General features: G+C 41.0%; 1 protein-coding gene and 1 long non-coding RNA gene across 2 annotated transcripts in view; both read right to left on the minus strand.

Moving 5' to 3' along the window:
- LOC138963112 (placenta-specific gene 8 protein-like) overlaps positions 1 to 3,880 on the minus strand; it is a 43,945-nt gene extending 40,065 nt beyond the window's left edge. Inside the window, exon 1 of the mRNA XM_070335138.1 lies at positions 3,723 to 3,880. The gene's annotated coding sequence lies outside the window, so the exon portion shown is untranslated. The remainder of the gene's footprint in view (positions 1 to 3,722) is intronic.
- Positions 3,881 to 6,943: 3,063 nt separating this feature from the next.
- LOC138963126 (uncharacterized) overlaps positions 6,944 to 12,125 on the minus strand; it is a 154,160-nt gene continuing 148,978 nt past the window's right edge. Inside the window, exon 2 of the long non-coding RNA XR_011454720.1 lies at positions 6,944 to 7,166. This is a non-coding gene — a long non-coding RNA (uncharacterized lncRNA). The remainder of the gene's footprint in view (positions 7,167 to 12,125) is intronic.

The raw sequence follows: 12,125 nt of genomic DNA on the forward strand, positions 1-12,125 counted from the left end.
CATTTGGTTGCGTGTGATCTGTTTATTAAATGAAATATTGTTGAAAACTGACCGTCGGATTGCAGTCTGTTGTCGAAGAAACTGAGTGAAAAGAAGGGGAACTACTCTTGTCGCTAGACAAAGTATGAGTTACTTGCCTTGCGGGAAATTGCTTGTGATGAACGTTTGAGCACGGCAAATCTAGATTCAGAAAACAACCGAACTCATGGATTTTATATGAAGATTCATGTGTTCAGGCCTGTAGTTGTTAATTTAAATGCGGTATGTTTGTATTGTTTGCTCCAGAGATGTATACTTCGTACGTTAGAGCGTTCGGAACTTTTCAGTCGCAAAAAGTAGTACACAGAACAACCTCTCAACCCATTGCACTATCGAGGATTCGGGCTGTTGCTGGGTCGTTATTTGTTTGGTTGCTGGGTCATTATCGAAAAATAACTACCCCTACAAGTTTACAGAGGTAAAGAAGCAGAGGGGGGAATAAATAAGTATACATCACAATTGCATATACCAATAACAATCGCTATAACTTCTTAATTAAATTTAGACTTAAATTATCTAAAATGAATGGGGCATACTGCACTCAAATTCGTTTTGCCCCAAGTCGACCAGTTGAAATAATATATTCCTGGACTTTATCAAAAACAGATTCATTTAATTCTTTTGACAAACTTGCATCACCAAATAAGAGTGTTGATATCGTAATTTGATCAGTGGGGAGAGTACTTATTGTTCTGGTTCGGTCTCTATCGTATTGAGGGCAGTCTAAAAGAAAGTGTTTTACGTCTTCTGATGCGTGGCCACAGCCACACGCTGGATTATTGCTCAAATGCCTATCGACTAGGTGCTGGTTTAAATCGGTCATGCCTAACCTTAATTTACTGTGAATCACTTGGACCTGTCGTTCTCCAATAAAATAAAATACGGTGGCACAACTGGATCGTTAGCAGTTAAATATCTTTTAAATTAATTGGCTTATGGATTCGATAAGTTTGATTTCATCAGGCAAGGCATTCCATAGATGTGTTGTTGATGTGAAACACGATGATTTATACAATTCTGTTTTATACGATGGAATCTTGCGTTCTAATGGGCGTCTCCTGTGATACGGGTTTTCTGCAGATACGAGAGGTGGGAGTTCAGCACTTAAATAAGGGGGAACTTTGTTATGAACAAATTTATGAAATAATATTAATTTATGGCGTTTGCGTCGTTCAGAGAGTGTAGTAAAACCAGATTATTGATATGATTTTCGGTGACTTGTTCCTCGAACTGTTCCAATAATAGCCTAATTCGTATTGCCTCTAAGTGAAGACCTTCTAATTCATCTGCCAATCCGGTAGTGCAATTATCCCATACAACGTCTGCGTAATCAATACTTGGCAATATGAATGATTTATACATGTTCTCTAGGGATTTTCTGCTTAATCTTTTTATATGAGCGCAGACAAGAAATCAATAAGCGGCATTTGGCTACGATAGATTTTGTTTGGGACTCCCATTTACAATTATTTTGAACGATTACACCTAGGTGCTTGTGCTTTTCTACATCTTGTAATGTGTTATCGCCAAACTTTAATTCAGTAAAATCCGGATTCTGTTGTCTGCCTAAATTTAATAATTCGGTTTTAGTTTGATTGAAAAGAACTTTCCACTTTTTTGCCCATTTAAAAATTTTACTCAGGTCTGAATTTAAAATCTCGGCTCTGAGAACAGGATTTTCAATGAATAAATACATACTTGTGTCATCAGCGAATAATTTAATAACCGATTCAATATTTTTCACTATATCGTTAATATAAACGAGGAACAACGTAGGGCCTAATACTGATCCTTGTGGGACTCCTGCTGAGACGGGTAAATATATTGACTTATTTTCTTTTAAAACAACTGCCTGTTTACGCCCAGAGAGGTAATCTTGGAACCAGATTAAGAGCCGTCCACGTATTCCGATTGCTTCCAGTTTCCTAATGAGCTGAATTGAATACATTGCATATATAAAAGCATCCAAAACATTTGATGACAAAGGGGATTAACACGTATTAGTGTTACAATTCATATTTGTTGTGGAGAGGAATCACTGATCATTTGCTTGTATAATATGATTATCGATACATGCACAAAAAGAAAAAAAAAGAAAAAAAGCACAACAATATCAGACATGAAAAGCATTCAAGTGTGAATGGAACTGGCGCATAAACGTTTTCACAGAAGTGGTATTTCGGATGTGCTTGGGTATGGAATTCCAGAGAAAGGCTCCTGAGAAAGCTAAACTTGACTTATACAGGTCTAGACGGGGGATAGGTGGGATCAGATTCTGGGACCCATATCTTTTTGTGGCATGACTGAAATGTGATTGTAAATATTTAGGAACATCGTTTGTCCTTACTTTTTACATAAAAACAGCCTTGTTTACGTTATGAGGATGAGGGTTTAACATGGATCGGGAACTTACAGGACAACCGCGGCTGTGCTTGCAAGTTTGGATAGTTCTTTCCGTGACTGAGCATCGTTTCAGTCTTACCGAACTGAGGGTGGAAAATAACCGACAGCATTCTCTTCCACCATATAACATGTCACGTGACGTCGTTGAGACCGAGTGAAGGTATATCTCCGAGGTATAGGGTATTCTTTCAACCCGCTGCACAACAGTAATTTATTGATACCTTAGTTCGGTCGTACCGGTGTGTAATACTTCAGAGAGAGAGAGAGAGAGAGAGAGAGAGAGAGAGAGAGAGAGAGAGAGAGAGACAGAGACAGACAGAGACAGACAGAGACAGACAGAGACAGAGACAGAGACAGAGAGAGAGAGAAGTCGGAGGTCGGAAGTCGGACATTTTATTTGTTTGGCCTCCGGCCCATAACAAGACTGGTGACACATAATACAAGCGAACAATGTTTAAAAGAAGCAGAAAAAGCAACATTATGAACCTACATCTTGCAACTGTGCATTTTCCAGAGAATCAGTGCGAAATCGTAAAGCTTTGTAAATACATGTATACGTTAATTGCTAATTGTCTTACCACTTCGACATTTGTAGAGGATAGTAATTGGCACATTCTAAACATGGATGGGTTACGATAATACTTTGAGGCTATCAATTCAACTCTGATCTCATTATATGCGGGACAAACAAGTAAAAAATGAAATTCCGTTTCAAGTGTACCATCTGAGCACAAAGGGCAAAGTCTGTCTACGTTATTCACATTGGGTTTATATTGTAGATAGTGGTTATTTAAGGGTGACATACCAAATCTGAAACTTGCAAACATTCTCCTCAAATGAATATTTCTTATCTGATACAAATAACTACTCATACACAAGGACTGGTTAAATAACGAATACACATTATAAAACACGTGTGATTCAAGGGAACTATGCCAATCCTGTCTAAAGCAATCGACAAGTCTTTGGCAAAATTCTCTTACAAAGGTGGAAATATCACCAACACCTTGTGCTTCCCATACTTCACCAAAACCATACTTGTACAAAACATTACGCACTTTACAAGCCCATATGTTGTATAATTTTGACTTTGTATAGACAATAACATATTATACAGAAAGAGAGAGAGAGAGAGAGAGAGAGAGAGAGAGAGAGAGAGAGAGAGAGAGAGAGAGAGAGAGAGAGAGACTGAGAGAGAAAGAAACTGAGAGAGAGACAGACAGACAGACAGACAGACAGAGACAGAGAAATAACTAAAGTCACCAAATATGACAGCTTACCTGGACAGACAGGTGAGAAACGTGTGTAGCGCTCAAAGCAAGAATGGGAGGAAGAAATATCTGAAGACCCTGCACCGTCGGTGTGTTCACTGCGAGTGATAAGAGGTCCGCGATTGGCTGTTCTTCAAAGATAACGATATTGGGTGTGGGCGAGATTGTAACACACACTAGACAAACCGGTTAGGGACTAAGTAGCTTTTTGAGGAAAAAGGGTTTTAGTGTAGTGTTTGTGTGTGTGTGTGGGGGGGGGGGGGGCGAGGATGGGTGTGTGTGTGTGTGTGTTTGTGTGTGTGTGTGTGTGTGTGTGTTTGTGTGTTTGTGTGTGTGTGTGTTGTGGGGGTTTGGGTGTGTGTGTGTGTGTGTGTGTGTGTGTGTTCGTGTGTGTTTTGTGTGTTTTGTGTGTGTGTGTTTCTGTTTGTTTGTTTGTTTGTTTGTTTGTTTGTGCGTGCGTGCGTGCGTGAGTGAGTGCGTGCGTGTGTGTTTGTGCTTGCGTGCGTTCGTGCTTGCGTGCTTGCGTATGTGTGTGTGTTTGTGTGTGTGTGTGTGTGTGTGTGTGTGTGCACGTACGCGTGCATGTGTGTTTAATGCTTGGATGTAAAGTGACGTTTTATCGGAAATTTTGTATTAAAGAAACCAAGGCTGAGGTAAATGGGTGCCTCGGTGTCCGAACACCCCCGTGTGCACGCATGCGCACGATAAAGATCCCAGGGTCACAGCAAAAGCCTCAGGCCTTGGAAACACGAATACATGCATGCAAAAATGTGAAGCTCCGGTGTCCGTTCGGCCAACAGCCCATAAAGTAACCTTTTCAGCACTGACCCAAGACGACCCGACTCGGTCCCTAGCCCATTTCAGGTCTCCTCTAGCAGTCGGCAGCCATCTGTCTACACCCCCGGCCCCCCCCCCCCCCCCCCCCCCCTGCTTTTTTATTTTTTAATTTTTATTTTTGTATACAAAGCCGGGTTTTCCCGTGTAACATGCCCCTAATGGCTTTGCGTGAGGGCGTAACACCTACATTTTCTCGTAAAAGGGTGGTAAGCAGACGCGAGGCCTGATTGGTTGAAATTGAGATTTGTTGTGATTTGAACCAATCAGACCCCGCGGCTTGTAGGCACCCAGGTTTGTTGTGATTTGAACCAATCAGACCCCGCGGTTTGTAGGCACCCAGGTTTGTTGAGATTTGAACCAATCAGACCCCGCGGCTTGTAGGCACCCAGGTTTGCTTCGTGCACCTCAGCCCAGCTCTGTGTGAGAGAAACCTCCTTCATAATTGGTTATGTGTGGAAGGTCTCTCGATGCAAGTCGACCAATAAGGATGGGCGGGGATGTAGCTCAGTCGGTAGCGCGCTGGATTTGTATCAAGTTGGCCGCTGTCAGCGTGAGTTCGTCCCCACGTTCGGCGAGAGATTTATTTCTCAGAGTCAACTTTGTGTGCAGACTCTCCTCGGTGTCCGAACACCCCCGTGTGTACACGCAAACACAAGACCAAGTGCGCACGAAAAAGATCCTGTAATCCATGTCAGAGTTCGGTGGGTAATAGAAACACGAAAATACCCAGCATGCTTCCTCCGAAAACGGCGTATGGCTGCCTAAACGGCGGGGTAAAAAACGGTCATACACGTAAAATTCCACTCGTGCAAAAAACACGAGTGTACGTGGGAGTTTCAGCCCACGAACGCAGAAGAAGAAGAAGAAGAAGACCAATCAGGATATACGCATTCATTGTGCAGGTGACCGTGTTGAGTTAATAACTAGGAAAAGCATCATTTGTCCACCCCCCCCCCCCCTATCACCCTCGAGATAAGATAAAACTCAACCAGACAAGCAAGGCACGTGACACTGGTTAGGGGCTCCGCTCACCTATGTAACTTCAGCAGGACCGACGACGCACTGCAGTTTATCCCAGCCCGCTACACGTTGCATGAAAGGAAAACAGGCCAAGTACTCGTCATAATCCCTATCGCGGCATAAATAATAGGCCGTGCCGCTGAAACTGCGCAGATATATTCTGCCCATTAGGGGCTCCGCTCACATATGTAACTTCAGCAGGACCGACGACGCACTGCAGCTTATCCCAGCCCGCTACACGTTGCATGAAAGGAAAACATGCCAAGTACTCGTCATAATCCCTATCGCAGCATGAAAAATAGGCCGTGCCGCTGAAACTACACACACACACACACACACACACACACACACACACACACACACACACACACACACACACACACTCACTCACACCCCCCCCCCCACACACACACACCCACACACTGAGAGTAAATTTCGACCCGAACCTTCCTTTTTCACCTAGTAGAAGCGTACTCAGCTACTAGTAGTGTAGTGGGTAGTGTTGCTGGCATTGGATCCGGTGGTCCGGGTTTGATTCGCGCATCAAGTTATTTTTAATTTAATTTCTTTTTTAATCATCTTTCCACCGCCCGTTCTTTTTCCAATACCTCCCTTCATTTATTTCTTCTTCTTTTTTTTCTGACTCAAGGTTTTGGATTGTTTGTGACAAATCATGTGAACCACAAAAAGCCAATAAGAGCCTTTTCGAACTCGCGGCAAGATTTTTGTTTACGGTTTTGTTTTGTTTGTTGATTGCCATGCATGCCGTTAACAAACGCATGCGCACTAGTTGGGATTCTACCAATGTCCTTGAACTTGACCTCAGTACTCTCGAAATGACTCGTAGGAAGTTCAAATTAGTCCGTGCATAGCGAATATAGTTTGGAAGTAAACTTTGGAAGTTCACACTTCAAAAGTAGCAAGTTTGAAATGTTTTTTTCAGGGTTTCTCACTTCTGTCTCACGCATACGGACCCAGATGACTATGATCCAAGTGCGTGTGTGCCACACAAAAAGTTATCGTTAAACAGACGACGTGATGGGTGGAGCTGAACCTCAAATGTGCAACTCTGACGTGGTATTGATTCATCGAGATAAGCTATACAGATGACTAATTTGGGCTAATGGTTTTGTGTACCCTTTGCTTGTGTTTGGCACAGGAACATTAGCTGTCTTTCATAGCCTTGTACCGTGGCTGTTCATTGGGTGTGCGTGATGAAAAGAACAAATATTTACACAGATTGCTGTCATACGTGGTTTTTTTTTTAAAGGCCTAGCTGTGTCCTTTTAAGCAGCGGTAGTGAGTGAGTACGCATGCGTTAGGCCAAAAAAAAAATAGGTGTGGTTACGGTAACATAGCCAAAAAAAATAGGGTAGGTAGGTAGGCAATCACTTTTTTTTTTTTTAACTTTTTTTTCTAATGTGTACAAATTAAACCTACTTGACAGGGAAATAAGTGTGCGACACGGGCGCTTTCGCTTTCATTACGTTTTTTGCACTCGTTTTTTTTTTTTTTTTTTTTTTTTTTGACAAATGTAATAAAAAGTTATAGGATCGGCCCCTAAAAATAGGGTAGGTCGGGTTACCGTAACCACACCTTTTTTTTTTTTTAGGCCTTAGCGAGTATGTGCGTAAATGGACACGAGCGCGAGTGAGAGAGAACGGTGATGATGATGACGGAACTTTATTTTTCAAGGATGGAGGTTTAAGGCGTCGCCTTTTCTTACAACCGGTCCTTACTTCTAATACAAATGTCTAATACATGATAAACAAGTAAAGCAACATGACAAATAAACAAATTAAACGAACGAACCAGCAAACAATTGACAAGTACACAAACAAGCAAATAAACACCCCAAAAAATGACAAAGTAAGAGAGAGAGGAAGAGAGAGAGAGAGAGAGAGAGAGAGAGAGAGAGAGAGAGAGAGAGAGAGAGAGAGAGAGAGAGAGAGAGAGAGGCAGAGAGAGAGACACAGAGAGAGAGAGACACACACACACACACACACACACATACACACACACACCACACACACACACACACATACACACACACACACACACACATTCAGACACACACACGCATACACACACACACACACACATTAACACACACACACACACACACACACACACACACACACGTACACACTCACACACACACTCACACTCACACTCACACAGACACACTGAAGGTAAAATGGGTTCACGGTCACTGTAATCTTGATAATTTTGACTTTTGCCACCAGAATGCTGCCATACTAAAATCATATCTGACAAACGACATTTCTTCTTTGTTGAGTGCTCGGCTCCCTGCAGAGAAATGCTTTGCTCTGTTGTCATATCTGTGGCACGTTATCAGATAATCATAACAAAGAATGTCCGCCCGGCGGGGACTCCTTGGAAATGGAACTATCAAAGTGCAAAGTTCGGGAAAATCAAGTTTGATGTCAAAGTATACGTTTCTTGTGGCGGGTGTGTGTGTGTGTGTGTGTGTGTGTGTGTGTGTGTGTGTGTGTGTGTGTCTAAATGTGTGTGTGTGTGTGTGTGTGTGTGTGTGTGTGTGTGTGTGTGTGTGTGTGTGTGTGTGTGTGTCTAAATGTCTGTATGTGTGGATGTGTTTGTGTGTGTGTGTGTGTGTGTGTGTGTGTGTGTGTGTGTGTGTGCGCACCCCTTACTTCGAGCCATGCGCTACTCGAGTAGGTAAGATGCAATCACAAGTTGGATGTGAGCTATGCTTCTCGAGTAGCGCACGACAAAACATGACCTGTGCTACGCAGTAGGGAATCCAAAACACACGAAATAACATGATCTGTGCTACTTAGTAAGACAGTAAGCGTTGCTTTTTTTTTTACTGCAATTTCCTGTCGCCTAAAGAACAATATAACTACCAGTATTGTAAATAATTCAAAAGAAAAAAAAAACTGAGAAAAAATCAGGACTGAAGGCAACAGTATTTTAAACATTGCGTCCAAATGATACTGACATTATTCTAGATTATTTTGTGCCCAGTTAGTAACACTTATAGAAAATATTCCACTTGTGCGTGACTGCATCTTACCTACTCGAGTAGCACATCATGGCTCGAAGTGAGGGGTGGTGTGTGTGTGTGTGTGTGTGTGTGTGTGTGTGTGTGTGTGTGTAAACATCGTGCACTCATTGGACGATGTCCAGAAAGAAAAAGAAGAACGACTGACAGAAATAAAATGACCACAGATACCATGAAACTGACGCTTAAACGATGGTAACGCCAGTAAATCCAACGGCTTTGAGATACAATATGCTCGTTTCTGACGTCCGTTCCTCAAAATATAACAACAAGTACAACATATTAGATTAGAAATTTATATCTCAAAACTATAAAAATTTATTGTCATAAAAATCGATAACTGTAAATTGAGAAAGGCTGTTTTAAAAACACAACTCACAAAATATCACAGCTTACGCTTAAAATTAAAATACTGAATAGCAAGAACGATATAAAAAGACAAGAATTTTGACAAAAGAATGAAACTGTTGGAAGCTAGGCTGACTAAAGAAACATCCCGTGCTTTCGATCTCCTATACCATACACATTAAAAAGCAAACAAATATGAACAAGCAATTAATTAATTAATTAAGCCGTTTACAACTGAGCAAAGACAATTATAATAAATTTCCTCGCAGTTATTTGACGCGGCGTTGACAAAATTCACTTAAATACACTAAAAGCAGAAATGAATGTTTATTTTATTTTGTGTAGCATATTCTTCAATTTTTGAATTGTGATGTCATTTATTACAAAAATGCCTAGCCTTGTTAACTGAATTAATGTTTAGCTGCACAATGTAAACCACGCCTCCATGCTTGTGTTATTGCAAAGACCAATACGACCAAATTAGAACCTTGAATGTAAGAAAATTATATCCTCAGCATGTTTCAGACAAACACACAGAAAATACAGCTAGCTGTAAAGAAGGTGTTGCATAAAACAGACGAAGAAGCGTGGCAACATTAACGACAAGAATGTCGTTTGAAGTGGACAAATCAAAACGTATTTAAATCGTCGAAAGCTTTGCCGTCGTTTCGACCGAGCTGTCGAACATTTTCGCGGTTGGGGAAAGGTGACATTATTGAAGGACTGCAGAAAACCTCCGACAATTGCCTAAACGGCAGATTTGTCGAAGGAAATAATTGCTTACAAGGAACCTGAACCATGTTAGTTTGTTTCAGTATTTAAATAGTTTCAACGTGGAGACGTGGTTTCTTCATCGTATCAATTTATATTTGAGTATTTTTACTTTCATGCAAATACCCGCATTAAAGGTTAGCGACGATTATGAATGATGGACTGAAAGTGATACAATCGTTTGTAATACCTAAGTTTATACAAAGCAACCTACACGTCTCCCGAATACAACGAGCTATTACAACAATGCATTTACAACAAGCTTTTACAACAATGCATTTACAACAAGCTATTACAACAATGCATTTACAACAAGCTATTACAACAATGCATTTACAACAAAGTCAACTGCAAAAAATAATCAAATACGGTACAGTAGAATCCGCTTAATAAACACACGGTTAATAAGGACAGCCGCTTATAAAATACACTTCAGTCCGGTGCGGATTTATCACTATATGGTCCATGTAATAATCCTTCGGTTAATAAATAAAAAAATCCGGTTAATAAAAACAGTTTGTTGGCGAAATTGGGTATTTTTTCCGTGCTGGGACGCTCACTTAACACAAATTTGACAATGTATTGTCAAACACGGAGCGATATCTACTCACCCGACAGACGATGCAAGCATTTGCTGAAGCTTACTTAGTGAGCTAAGTTCAGCGAAAATTGTGATTTAGGGGGGAAACGAGATCACGAGAATTAGATCACGTTTGCATTCTCTCATTGCATTCTCTCCTACACACGTATAAAGCTCGCAGTTTTGAACATGGCGTCCAAGGGCACAAAGAGAAAAAGAACAGAAATGACGGTGCAAGACAAGGTTCAACTTCTTGATCGCTTCCATAGTCTGACAGCAAAGAGTGTTCGGGAAGCTGCAACTTTTTTGGACGTCTCGCATTCGTTTCTGTACCAATCGATAAAAAATGAAAATGAAATTCGGGCTTCGGTTGCAGAAGGGTCAACGCCAAAGCAACGAATAAGACAAAGAAGTGGGAAAGACAAAGAAGTGGGAAAGACAAAGAAGTGGGAAAGACAAAGAGACTGAAGATGGTTTGCGAAAGTTTGTTGTCCACTTGCAATCACGCAACGCACCCGTCAGCGGTCCCATCTTGTGTCAAAAAGCTGAAGCCATTGCCACAGAGCTGGGACATACAGACTTCAAAGCAACGGAAGGCTGGTTCAATCGCTGGAAGAAGCGAAATGGTCTGACGTATCAGAAGCAGGTGGGGGAAGCTAGCAGCGCCGACACAATTGCTGCTGCATTTACGTCATGATCGCTTCCTTCACAGGAGAGGAGATTCTTTTTTTTTCTGTTTGATTTTTAACAAATTCGGTTAATAAAAAATTCGGTTAATAAATACAAATTTGCCCAGTCCCGATGTGTTTTTATTAAGCGGAGTCTACTGTATATACATGTAATCTCAAGTCTGCTGTTGCTGATAAAATACAGTGCCTAGAGTACATTAATTCTAAAGAGCTTTGAACAATCTTTGAGACTTCGCTCACTGAAAACCACATCTTCTTTAGATCTGTACTTATTGCTGCTTTCTCGGTCTACGTAATTAAAACAAGCATCAAAATTATTATTATTATTTTGATAAATGTGGATCACCTTATCAAGGTTCTGTATATGAAATTATCTATAGGCAGCACACACTAGCCACATTACATTCTTCGTCCCTGAAACACTTCATAGTTATCTACATCAGCATTTCAGATGTGTAAACAGCATATTTCTAAATATAAAACGTATGTAATTCCACTATTTTTGTCTTTAACGGGGATACAGATTTAACCACAGAAGTAATACTGACATCAGTGGATTTATTATGTTATTTCACCTGTTACTTTAAATTGGCTTATTTTATGTTTGGTTTAAACAAGATTTTATTAATGTTACAGGTTCATGATATTAATGTAAATTTTTATTCTCTGTTTGAAAGAAGGATTTCTGTTCCTATAGAAGCCTCGGCTTTTTGTTGTTTTTCTTTTAATCTCGATTATATTTTCATGCGTCTAGCTCTGGATCTCATCGTCGACGATGTTGTTATTATTGTTCAAGTTTAGTTGTCAAGATGATGTGGTGATGGTGGTTGTGTGTGTGTGTGTGTGTGTGTGTGTGTGTGTGTGTGTGTGTGTGTGTGTGTGCGTGTGTGTGTGTATGTGCGTGTATATGTGCGTGCGTGCGTACGTACGTACGTGTGTGTGTGTGTGCGTGCATGTGTATGTGCGTGTATATATGCGTACGTGCGTACGTGCGTGTGTGTATGTATATGTGCGTGCGTACGTACGTGCGTAGGTGTGTGTGTGTGTGTGTGTGCGTGTGTGTGTGTGTGTGTGTGTGTGTGTGAGTGTGTGTGAGTGTGTGTGAGTGTGTGTGTGAGTGC

This window comes from Littorina saxatilis, linkage group LG3, assembly GCF_037325665.1.
Source record: "Littorina saxatilis isolate snail1 linkage group LG3, US_GU_Lsax_2.0, whole genome shotgun sequence".
NCBI classification, from domain to species: Eukaryota; Metazoa; Mollusca; class Gastropoda; order Littorinimorpha; family Littorinidae; genus Littorina; species Littorina saxatilis.